Source organism: Equus asinus, chromosome 20 (assembly GCF_041296235.1).
Source record: "Equus asinus isolate D_3611 breed Donkey chromosome 20, EquAss-T2T_v2, whole genome shotgun sequence".
NCBI lineage: Eukaryota > Metazoa > Chordata > Mammalia > Perissodactyla > Equidae > Equus > Equus asinus.
The window spans coordinates 84,454,967-84,467,845 of NC_091809.1; the positions used below are offsets into that span (position 1 = coordinate 84,454,967).

General features: G+C 39.0%; 1 protein-coding gene across 16 annotated transcripts in view; it reads left to right on the forward strand.

Moving 5' to 3' along the window:
- FAM168A (family with sequence similarity 168 member A) overlaps nt 1–12,879 on the forward strand; it is a 179,143-nt gene that overhangs the window by 86,398 nt on the left and 79,866 nt on the right. Inside the window, exon 1 of one of the 16 annotated variants that reach the window (XM_070490741.1) lies at nt 10,591–10,798. The exons of 14 other annotated variants lie outside the window; for them this stretch is intronic. The gene's annotated coding sequence lies outside the window, so the exon portion shown is untranslated. Of the gene's footprint in view, nt 1–10,590; nt 10,799–12,879 lie in introns of those variants that run through there. One more of the 16 variants, XM_070490739.1, reaches the window with a different exon arrangement.

Here is a 12,879-nt window from a genome sequence, read left to right on the forward strand (position 1 = left end):
ATGGATTTGCTGAATGAATAAGAAGTGATTGCTTTTTTAGGATCTGATATAAAACTTGATCAATGGAATCACTTCATAACAGTCATTTTAATATTCAGCAAATACTGAATACCTGTAGTATATGCTTGGTCCTGTGCTGGACCCTGTAGGACATAAAGATATGAATAAATCATGGCTTTATCCTCCAGGGGTAGTTTTTAAAAACCAATGATACAAAGTTCTGCGTGATGATACAAAATGCTTTGTGAGAACTATGAGAACTCAGAGGAAAGAGTTCATCTAGACCAGGCTATTCAGTTTCCTCATTGGTAAAATGGGGATAATAAATAGTACCTACTTCATAGAGTTGTTGTGAAAATTAAAGGACTTAACATATGTAAAACCCTAAAAGAAAATGCCTGGCTCATAGTAAGCATTCCATAAATGTTAGCTAATAATAATATTCAGGGAAGACATCCTGGAAAAGGGGTGCATGGCATTAGGTTCTTTAGACCCCTGTGTTCATCTCTGCTGTAGCACGTGGACTCTTTAGTATTTGTCTTCTCTGCCAGCTCTAAGGTCCTTAAAGGCATGTACCATAATTTATTCATCTCCATATCCCTGTGCTGTTACTGGGCCTGGTATAAAATAACACCGAGTGAAGGTTTTGTTGACTGAAGGAAGGAAGCAAAGAAGCATATTGGGAGCCAAGCAGCCTTGCTTCTTTAGTGATTGAGAAGGTTCCAAAGACATGCTTTCTGGGAGGCCCTAGTTGGCTCTGTATTCTGCTGTGCTGTTACTCTTCCTTCACGTTCCTTCATTCCTTACTGCCTTTATACCCTTGCTGGACTCCTTCTGCTAATCGCTAAGCGAGTGAACACAATGGTTGGTGGGTAGTTAGTTTACAGTAGTCATCATCTCAGATCAATATTTCCAGATTCCCAGTTCTTTCATTGGTCATCTTTGCCTCTGCTTGTTAAAAAATGAATGCCGTCTTTCAGTGCTTACCCTAGAAACCCCCACTTTCCCCTCATAAAGTCCTGCACACAGAGAGTTTCTAAATCCTAGTTTCTAAATCCTATCAGTTCTGACTCCAAAATATTTCCTATATTCTTTCCTTTTTTTCTATTTCTGCTCTTTTCTATTTCAGCTGTTCCTTTCTAGTTCAGACCTTTTTGTCTTCTGCCAGTCCATCCTCCATCTTCTCATGAAATATCATTCTAAAACAGAGATATGATTATGTCACTTTCTTATTTTAATCCTTTATTGCTCCCTATTCACCTTCACAACAATTCTTTAGATTAAATGGTTGTATTTCCATGTTGTAGATGAGGAGATAATTGCTTTCCTGTAGCAGATAGCTTCAAGGTGAAATCAACACTGCTCTTATTCTTTTGAGACTGTTTAATTACCCTTCTAAAACCCTAGGCCTGGGAAGAGAACAGTCCAAAGTCCTGGGTGTTCCTGTGGACATTGTAGGTCTGGGCCATTGAACATCTCATGAGGATGTTTCCCCAGGATGAAATAATGATAAAACCACCATTTGTTAAGTGTTTACATGGACTCTGGCAAAACCTGTATCGTCTCGTTTAATCCTCCCAACAATCCTAGGATGTAGTTACCACTAGTATTTCCACTATACAGAAGAGGAAACTGAAATTAAGTAAACTATCCAAGCCCTCACAGCTGCTGTGACTTAAAAACCTATGTTCTTAACCATTATATGAAGTTTCTAGGGAGCACTTTGCACCTTGCTTCCCTAGGAAAGATGATGACTTTGTGTGCTGTAAACTTGCTTTGGGAATTTCCAGGCTGGTGGGCTTCATGGGTTTGCTTCAGAGAACTAACGTGTTCTGGTAGAACATTTTGAATGGGTTCTTCAACAAATACCTACTTTTCTTTAAAGATTTTATTTTTCCTTTTTCTTCCCAAAGCCCCCGGTACATAGTTGTGTATTTTTAGTTGTGAGTCTTTCTAGTTGCAGCATGTGGGATGCCACCTCAGCATGACTTGTGGAGCGGTGCCATGTCCACACCCAGGATCTGAACCGGCGAAATCCTGGGCTGCCGAAGTGGAAGTGCAAACTTAACCACTTGGCCACAGGGCTAGCCCCCCTACTTTTCTTTATATTCCCTTAATATCCTATGTCCCATGACAGATGAATCTAAAATGCCAAGGAAGTCTTCTGACCAGCAAATGGGAGAGAGGGACTTTCCTAGGACTGTATTTTCTTACAGCTAATTTGTTCATTTGTCTTTCCATCTAATTGTCTGTTTATCTGTCTAGTCAGGGGTAGTATCAAGGTGATACAATGGAAGACCTCCAGTCTAAAGTCAGGAGACCTGGGTTTTGTTAAGGGTCCTGTCCGTGACTCTGACTTGCCATGTAGTTCTAGGGTGGTCCTTTCCTTTCTCTGCACACAGTTTTTTCTTCTAAACAAAAATAAATAAAACTATTAGATGCCATGACCATAGACCTCTTCCAGCTACTCACTCTCTGCAACTAGATGTGATAGGTAGTATGGCAGTTGTACTTTTGAAAAGGATATGGCTTGTATACAGTCATGTACCATGTAATGACATTTTGGTCCACGGACTGTGTATATGACAGTGCTCCCATAAGATTAGTACCATATAGCCTAGGTTTGTAGTAGGCTATATCATCTAGGTTTATGTAAGTACACTCTATGGTGTTGATACAATGATGAAATCACTTAACTACGTATTTCTCAGAATGTGTTAAGCAATACATGACTATATTTGCATTGCAAATCTAGCCTGTTCTAAGTAGCCATTAAAGATGGACTCTGAGGATTGCTGATTTATAGTCTTTCTAGAAATGCCTGATCACTATTGCTTGGGATGGTATAGCAAGTCTGCCTGCAGCAATCCATTTCCAGCGAATTATAACTTTGCTTCAGAGGTGTGTGATAATTTAAGGTCATTATGTTATGTAGTTGTGAAACTGTGGTATGTAATCAATTTATTAAGCAAATATTTTCCAAGCATATACTGTGTGCCTGGCTTTGTACTAGGTGTTAGGAATAAAACTCTGATAAGACAAATCTCTGCCTTCGTGGGCTTGGCAGGAGCTGGAGTGAGGTACAAATATAGTATAGTGTGGTAAATACTAGAGAAGCTTCTCAATGAAAGTAGCATCTAATTGAGCCCTGAAAAGAAGTGTAGGAATTTTGCAGACTAAGAGATAGGGAAATGGGGAAGAACCCCCAAATGATGGAGAAGGGTGGTATTTCAGGCAAAGAGGTCAGCATGTGTAAAGACGCAGAGGTAACAGAGTATGGCCTGTTCAGGGGAACTCAAAGGAGATAAAATCTGCTGGATTGTAAAGTTTGAAGGCAGGAAAATGCTGTTTTGAAATTACAGCCATTTTAAGTATCACATGTAGATTGTGAAACAGCAAGATGTCATGGAAAGGACACTGGATTTGGAATCTAAAGACCCAGGTTTTAGTCTCTGGCTTTCTACTAACCTTTTATGGGATCTTGAACAAATCACTTAACTTCTCTGATTGTGTTTATCTGCAAAAGGTAATTGTTCACTCTTGCACCATCCTTACAAGCTATAAAAGTGCTGCACTATGAAAGCTTTCTTTCCTCCCTTCTGCCAAACAAAATGACGTCCCCTTTCTGTTTCAAGCACTTTGTGTTAATGTAGCACTTTCATTAAAGTCATTCTTATACACTACTGTTTCCCCACTAAAAGATAAGGTCTGTTAAGGGCAGAGAAATGACACATAGTAAGTCCCAAGTACTTGTGAGGTTTAATGAATATTTGGATTCTATAGTAAGGAAGATTGCTGCTGAAATTTGTTTGCCCTTTAAAAAAAACAAAAGCAAAAACCTTCAGAAGAAATTTTGTATTATTTGCAAGCATTTGGCTTGAGAGACAATTTTGTTGCGTTTTTGATCGGCAAAAAGCCGTTTTCTTAAAGCTATTTTAATGGTCTGAATGCTCTAGTGGTTGGAATGTAGCATTTTGCAGATGAGCGTCTCATTTACAGGCAAGCACAAGAGGTGGTTCTTGAGCTTTTACATGAAAAGATCTTTCTGTTAACTGTGGAAACCTTTTTGATATTGAGATCCTCTTGGCAGTTTCCTAGAAATCAGAGTTCTCCTCCATTTCATCTTTAAATTGAAACATCTTCTGAGATGAAATGAGATATACAGGACTGTAAAATGCATAAATCTAATGTGCAGTTTGATTACATTTGGCAGATAGTATAAAGAAGCAGATAGCTACTATTAAAACTGGGCTTCCTTACATATCATACTGTTAAAATGATGAAAAAACCCACTGAAACTAAGTTTTCTTAAATTTGTTTCATAAAAAGAAATTAATGTGATATTAAGCTGTTGAATCCCAATAAAAGGTTTCTTTTTTATTTACCCATTAATTAATTCATCTAGTCAATAAATGTTTATTGAGCACCCTGCTTTATACCAGGCCCTTCTCTGGAAAATCAGTAGTGAATAAAACAGATATTGTCCCTTGACCTCATGGTGCCTGAAATGTAGCAGGAAGAAAAGAATTGGGCAAGCAAATTACAGCTGCAATGACTATTTATAACAAAGAAGTTCAGAGAGCTCTGGGAGCATAAAATGGCCTGTAGCCATGCCCAAACTGCTTTCTGAGATCCTTCATAAGAGCTGACTGGACAAATTTGAGAAATGGGGTCAGGATGATAATATCCCTGCCATGTTTTCCCTAAGATTCTGTGCTCCAGCCTCTCAGAACTACTCAGTATTCTCTAAATGTACCTTGCTCTTTCATGGTGTAAATTTCACGAACGGCCTTTCCTTCCCCTTTTCCCTCTGTAGAATTCCTGTCATCCTTCAAAACAGATCAAATGACACATTCTTTTGAAATCTTCTGTCTCTCTCCCCCCAATTAAATAGGATTAGGTTCAGCTACATGTAACAGAAATCTAAAATAACAGTGGTTTAAAAATATAGGGTTTTATTCTCTCATGTAAAGGAAGTACAAAGCTAAGTAGTCCAGGGCTGAAATGGTTGTTCCATGAAATCAAGAAAGACTCAGGCTCCTCCGCCATCCTTGGTTTGAGACTTCCATTCTCAAGGTCATTTCATGGAAAAGAAGGCTGATGAGCTCCAGTCATCAATGTCCTGATTCTGGATAGCAGGAAGGAGTAAAGGAAGAAGGAAAGACACCTCCCCTAGCTAACACTGTTCCCTTTCAGCAGCCTTTAAGCAGAAGTCCTACACAATATTTCAATTATATCTCACTGAGCAGAACTAATCACATAGCCACACCTAACTACAAGAGAGGTTGAGAAATAGAAATCCTTTAACTGAGCATATTGTCACCTTGTGGCGATGATAACATCCTTCCTCTCCCTTCCCGTCCGCCCTTTGGTTACTTGTTCTTTCTTTAAATTCTAGCATTCAGTGTAACAGTACTATATTGCTATTGTCTATTTCCTGTGTATAAGCACCCCAGGCACAGAAATTGTATCCTGTTATCTCTGAATCTGTAATACTTTGCACAGAGCCTGGCACAAGAGGTATCAGTTTATGTGTACAAAACGAGGGTGTCAAACTAAATGACTTAATTGCTTTTAGCTAATGAAAAGTCTATAATTATTTCTTGAATCACCAATTTGTATTTTGTAACAGCTTTATTGAAGTATAATTTATATATAACAACATTTTAAGAACCCATTTTAAGTGTACAACTCAATGCTTTTTAGTAAATTTAGAGTTGGGCAACTATCACCAAAATCCAGTTTCAGGCCATTTGTATTACCCCAGAGAGAACTCTTGCAGTCATCTGTTGTCAGTCCCCATTCCTACTCCAAGTCCCAGGTGACCAAATATCTACTGTCTGCCTCAGATTTGCCTTTTCTGAACATTTCATATAAATGGAATCATACAATGTGTGGCCTTTTGCTCTGGCTTCTTTCACATAGCATTATATTTTTGAGGTTAATTGATGTTGTGATATATATCAGTGGTTTGTTCCTTTTTATTGCTAATATTTGTTGATCTTTTAGTTAAATTTTAAAAGTTATTTTCTTAATGATTGCTTTAAGGATTAAATATGTATCATAATTTATCACAAATTATTGTATTTATTATAATCTTCTCATACAATCTATTTCAGCTACAAACTAACTTAATTTTAGTAAAATATAGAAACTTTATTCCAGTGTCACTCCATTGCCCCTCTCCTTTACTTGGGCTCTTTTTTAAATATAAGTTAAGTCTTTATGTATTAAATGCCCACCAATATAGTTTTTTTATTTGATATCTTTATTTATTTATTTATTTTACTTTTTTTATTGCAGTAATGGTTTAATAACATTATATAAATATCAGGTGTCATCATATTTCGATTTCTGTGTAGATTATATTATGTTCACCACCCAAAGACTAATTACAATCCATCACCACATGCCTGTGCCTAATCATCGCTTTCACCCTCCTCCCTCTTCCCTCCCCCATTCCCCTCTGGTAACCGCCAATCCAATCTCTGTGACTGTGTGTTTGTTTGTCATTTTTATCTTCTACTTATAAGTGAGATCATACGGTATTTGACTTTCTCCCTCTGACTTATTTCACTTAGTATAATACCCTCAGGGTCCATCCATGTTGTCACAAGTGGCCAGATTTCATCGTTTCTTATAGCTGAGTAGTATTCCCTTGTGTATTATCCCACATCTTCTTTATCCATTCGTCCTTTGATGGGCATCTAGGTTGCTTCCAAGTCTTGGCTATTGTGAATAATGCTGCAGTGAACATAGGGATGCGTGTATCTTTATGTGTTTGTGTTTTCATGTTCTTTGGATAAATACCCAGCAGTGGAATAGCTGGATCATATGGTAGTTCTATTCTTAATTTTCTGAAGAATCTCCATACTGTTTTCCATAGTGGGTGCACCAGTTTGCACTCCGGCCAGCATTGTATGAGAGTTCCCTTCTCTCCACATCCTCTCCAACACTTGTTGTTTCCTGTCTTGTTAATTATAGCTATTCTGACTCGAGTGAAGTGATATCTCATTGTCGTTTTGATTTGCATTTCCCTGATGCTTAATGATGTTGAACATTTTTTCGTGTGCTTGTTGGCCATATCTTTTTTGGAGAAATGTTTGTTCAGATCTTTTCCCCATTTTTTAATTGGGTTGTTAGTTTTTTTGTTGTTGAGATGTATGAATTTTTTGTATATTTTGGATATTAACCCTTTATCAGATATATGGTTTGCAGATATCGTCTCCCAGTTGTTAGGTTTTTTCGTTTTGTTGATGGTTTCCTTTGCTGTGTAGAAGATTTTTAGTTTGATACAGTCCCATCTGTTTATTTTTTCTATTGTTTCCCTTGCCTGGTCAGACGTGGGACTTGAAAATATGCTACTAAGACCCATGTCAAAGCATGTACTGTCATGTTTTCTTGTAGAAGTTTCATGGTTTCAGATCCTACTTTCAAGTCTTTAATCCATTTTGAGTTAGTTTTTGTGTATGGTATAAGATAATGGTCTACTTTCATTCTTTTGCATGTGGCTGTCCAGTTTTCCCAACACCATTTATTGAAAAGACTTTCCTTTTTCCGTTGTATGTTCTTGGCTCCCTGGTCAAAAATTAGTTGTCCATAGCTGTATGGGTTTATTTCTGGGCTCTTGATTCTGTTCCATTGATCTGTGTATCTGTTTTTGTGCCAGTACCATACTGTTTTGGTTCCTATAGCTTTGTAGTATATTTTGAAATCAAGGAGTGTGATACCTCCAGCTTTGTTCTTTTTTCTCAGGATTCCTTTAGCTATTTGGGGTCTTTTGATGTTCCATATAAATTTTAGGATTTTTTGTTCTATTTTGTGAAAAAATGTTGTTGGAGCTTTAATGGGGAATGCATTGGATATATAGATTGCTTTAGGAAGTCTGGACATTTTAACTATGTTAATTCTTCCAATCCAAGAGCATGGAATATCTTTCCATTTCTTTCTGTCTTCTTCAATTTCTTTCAACAATGTGTTATAGTTTTCAGTGTACGGATCTTTCACCTCTTGATTTAAAGTCTTTCACCTCTAGGTATTTTATTCTTTTCGTTACAGTTGTAAATGGGATTGTATTCTTAATTTATCTTTCTGCTACTTTGTTGTTAGTGTATAGAAACACAACTGATTTTTGTCTGTTGATTTTATGTCCTGCAACTTGACTGTATTCATTTATTATTTCTAAAAGTTTTTTGGTGGATTCTTTAGGGTTTTCTATATATAAAATCATTTGCAAATAGTGACAGTTTCACTTCTTCATTTCCAATTTGGAACCCTTTTATTTCTTTTTATTGCTTGTTTGCTCTGGCTAAGTCTTCCAATATTATCTTACATAAGAGTGGTGGAAGTGGGCATCTTTGTCTGGTTCCTGTTCTTAGAGGGCTAGCTTTCAGTTTTTCTCCATTGAGAATGGTATTAGCTCTGGGTTTGTCATATATGGACTTTATTATGTTGAGCTACTTTCCTTCTATACCCATTTTACTCAGAGTTTTTATCACAAATGGAGCTGTATCTTCTGAGATGCTTTCTCTGTGTCATTGAGATGATCATGTGATTTTTATTCTTCATTTTGTTAATGTGATGTATCGTGTTGATTGATTTGCGGATGTTGAACCATCCCTGCGTCCCTGGAATAAATCCCACTTGATCATGGTATATGGTCTTTTTAATGTATTGTTGTGTTTGATTTGCTAGTATTTTGTTGAGGATTTTTATATCAATGTTCATCAGTGATATTGGCCTGTAATTTTCTTTTTTTGTGTTGTCCTTGTCTGGTTTTTGTATCAGGGTAATGTTGGCTTCGTAGAATGAGTTAGGAAGCTTCCCCTCCTCTTCAATTTTTTGGAAGAGTTTGAGAAGGATAGGTATTAAGTCTTCTTCGAATGTTTAGTAGAATTCACCAGGGAAGCCCTCTGGTCCTGGACTTTTATTTTTCAGGAGATTTTTGATTACTGTTTTGATCTCCTTACTGGTGATTGGTCTATTCAAATTCTGTTTTCTTCTCGATTTAGTTTTGGAAGATTGTATGATTCCATAATTTATCCATTTCTTTTAGATTATCCAATTTGTTGGTGTGTATCCTGGAGAGGTGGCCTTATGTAAGAGATGCCTTATGAGGCCTGGCAGTGTGCTTCCCTCTCGTCACCAGTTCCAAATGTTCAGGAGTGATGCCTGTGTGGGCTGCATGTGTCCTTCTGTGGTGGCAGGATTGCTCTTGCTGAAAGCGCCCTGGGAGGCTAGGCTATCCCCCTGGCCTGTTGGTTGTAGTTCTCAACTGCGTGTGGCTGAGACCCTTCAGCCTGAACCCTTCAGTCACTTTATCAGGTTTGGGGAGCCCTAGCACAGTTGGCGTCAGGGTCTAATAGCACATTCCTCTTGCAGTTTTTCTGTTAAATGAGTAGGCCCCAAGTGTGGGAGGTTGCTAGGCTCAGGGGCTTACAACTGCTGTAGGCCTCTGGCCTACGAGTCTGTCGTTAGCTCTCTCAGGATGCAGCAGAGTGGGGCTGGCCCAGGCATAGGAGCACCCAAATTTTTCAGGCTTTGGAAGGTGGGGCTGATCTCCTATGTGGCTGTTTGAGAAGTACAAGTCTTCTGCAGCTGACTAGCTCCACAGCCCACAGGTCCACACTCACTGTCAACACCGTCCTGGCTGATGTGCACATCCCAACCCCCTGAAGTGGACCCAGTTGCCCCACTGCAGAGGCCCCCACACACCGCACCAGTGTCCCACACACTCCACCCACTCGTCATGCATGCCTGCCTTGTGGAGGTGGACCCACTCACCCAGCTGCAGAGGACCCAGGTGCCTAGTCTATGCAGACCCACAAGTTGTCTGAGGGCTTGCTGTTGGGTAGGGCCAGTCCCTAGGATGGACTTCCTGCCCTGGCTGAGCTGGATTAAATCAGCTCTCTAGTAGGTGTGGCAGACCCCTGGGCTAATAGGCCAGGGGACAAATCCAATAGCATCTGCCACCGTCTGTGTCAGCATGCCTGTACTAGGTCACAGTAATGGCTGCTGCCAATCTCTCAGTCCCTGGACAGGTCTCACCTCTCACCGAGATGTACCCAGAGCCTATCGGATGAGTTTCTTTTTTTTTTTTTTTTTTAAAGATTTTATTTTTTCCTTTTTCTCCCCAAAGCCCCCCGGTACATAGTTGTGTATTCTTCGTTGTGGGTTCCTCTAGTTGTGGCATGTGGGACGCTGCCTCAGCGTGGTCTGACGAGCAGTGCCATGTCCGTGCCCAGGATTCGAACCGACGAAACACTGGGCCGCCTGCAGCGGAGCGCGCGAACTTAACCACTCGGCCACGGGGCCAGCCCAGGATGAGTTTCTTTGTAAGAAAGGACTGTGCATCTTTGTTTCTGGTAATTTTAGATTGCTTTCCAAAACAGGTGAATTTGTGTGTGGGCCCTTTAAGAGCTGGCTTTTTCCGCTTATGTCCAATAGCTTTTCTAGGGGTATTCCCTGTTGTAGTTAATAGCCAGCAAAGCGAGATATTTTGAGACTTGTCCCAGTTGTACTGAGTCCGAAGGGTGCTTATAGTGGTAACACTCCCCCACTCAGATCCTCTGCTCCTCCAGGGAAGGCTGCATACCTTAGGATTGCTCCTGACCGGCCGTGAATCTCTGCGGCTCTGCAAAGGTGGCTTTTAGGTGGCTTTTTTTCTTTCCAAAAAGGAATTTCTGCCTCTTCCACCTCAGTCAGGTCTGTCCCTTGTCATGGGGGTTCTTTTTTATCCAGTTTTCAGTTCTCCCTCAGGCGTAATCATTCTGAGAATCGGTTGTGTCCATGGGAGGAGGTGAGTTCAGACTCTGCTTATGCTGCCATCTTGATACCAACTCCCAACAATATGGTTTTAAAGTTATGTTTTATATAGCTGTCTTCTTTTTTTTTTTTAGTTCATAATAGTTTACATCATTGTGAAATTTCAGTTGTACATTATTTCTTGTCTGTCACCACATAGGTGCTGCCCTTCACCCCCTATGCCCACCACCCAACCCCCTTCCCCTGGTAACCACTGAACTGTTTGCTTTGTCCATGTGCTTGTTTATATTCTACACATGAGTGAAATCATCTTGTGTTTGTCTTTCTCAGTTTGTCGTATTTCGCTTAGCATAATTCCCTCCAGGTCCTTCTGTATTGTTGCAAATGGGATGATTTTGTCTTTTTTCTGGCTGAGTAGTATTCCATTGTGTATATATACCACGTCTTCTTTATCTGATTATCAGTCAGTGGGCACTTGATTGTTTCCATGTCTTGTCTTCATATGGCTGTCTTTTAAATCTATTAAGAGGGAAAAAAAGAGAAAAATATTTATACTGTCTTTTATATTTACCTACATAATCACCTTTACTGGTACTCTATTTTTTCAAAACCTGTATTTGAATTACTCGTTAGTACCATTTCTTTTAGCCTGATAGTTTTAGTATTTCTTTAGCATTTTCTTAAAGGCAGGTTGCTAGAGATGAGTTATCTCAGTCGTTATTTATATGGGAATGTCTTTATTTTTGCTTTCAATTTCTAACAGTAGTTTTGCTGGGGTTAGAAATCTTGGTAGACACGTTTTTTGTTTTTTTCTTTCAGCATGTTTTAGATATCATTTCACTGCCTCTGGCCTCCATTATTTTTGATGAGAAGTGAGCTGTTAGTCCTTATTGTTGTTTCCCTTTATCTGATAAATTGTTTCCTCTTGCCACTTTTGAACATTTCTCCTTGGCTTTCAGCAGTTTTTACTATGATGTGTACAGGTGTGAATCTTTTTATGTTTAGAAACGTGGACTTCATTGTTTGTCTTGGATGTGTAGTTTGTTTATTTTAAATTAAATTTGGGAATCTTCTGGCCGTTATGTGTTCATATATTTTTTCTGTCCATTTCTTTCCTTTCCTCTTTCTGGAATTCCCATTACTTGTATGTTGGTTTGTTTGATAGTTTCCCACAGGTCACTGGCTCTGTTTTTCTTCCTTTTTTCTTGTTGTTTTTCAGATTGCGTGATCTGTATTCAGCTGTTCTCAAGTTCTGTGATTCATTCTTCTTCAGGCTCAGATTTGTTGTTGAGTCTCTTGAATGTTCCATTTCAAAATACAATTTCCTTTTGGTTCTTTTTATTTTTATAGTTTCTATTTATTGATATTTTCTATATGATGGCTCATTATCATCATATTTTCATTTAATTCTTTAAACATGATTTCCTTTAGTTCTTTTCAACATTATAATAGCTGCTTTGAAACATTTATGTGCTGATTCTGACATCTGGGTTGCCATAGTTTACTTTTTTTTCGCCCTGGTAAATGCGTTACACTTCACTGTTTCTTTGCATGTTTTATTATTTTTGTTGTTGTTGTTGTTGAAAACTGCATGTTTTAGATAATATATTGTAGCAACTCTTGATTCAGATCCTCTCCGCCCACCTCTCGGAGGAGGAGGAGCGTGCATTTGCTGAGGTTTTTTTTAAAGATTTTATTTTTTCCTTTTTCTCCGCCAAGCCCCCCCCCGGTACATAGTTGTATATTCTTCATTGTGGGTCCTTCTACTTGTAGCATGTGGGATGCTGCCTCAGCGTGGTTTGATGAACAGTGCCGTGTCCACACCCAGGATTCGAACCAACGAAACACTGGGCCACCTGCAGCGGAGCACGCGAACTTAACCTCTCGGCCACGGGGCCAGCCCCTGCTGAGGTTTTTTTTGGTTTATTTAGTGACTTGCTTAGAGTAGAGAGTCTGTCCCCTTTGCAATGTGTGACTGCTAATTTCTGTGGTCTTTTTTTTTTTTAACAATGTATATTTATTTAATTATTTATTTAACACACAAGTAGTTTATTCTGGCCTTTTTTTTTTTCTTGGTGAGGAAGATTGGACCTGAGCTAACATTCGTTGCCAATC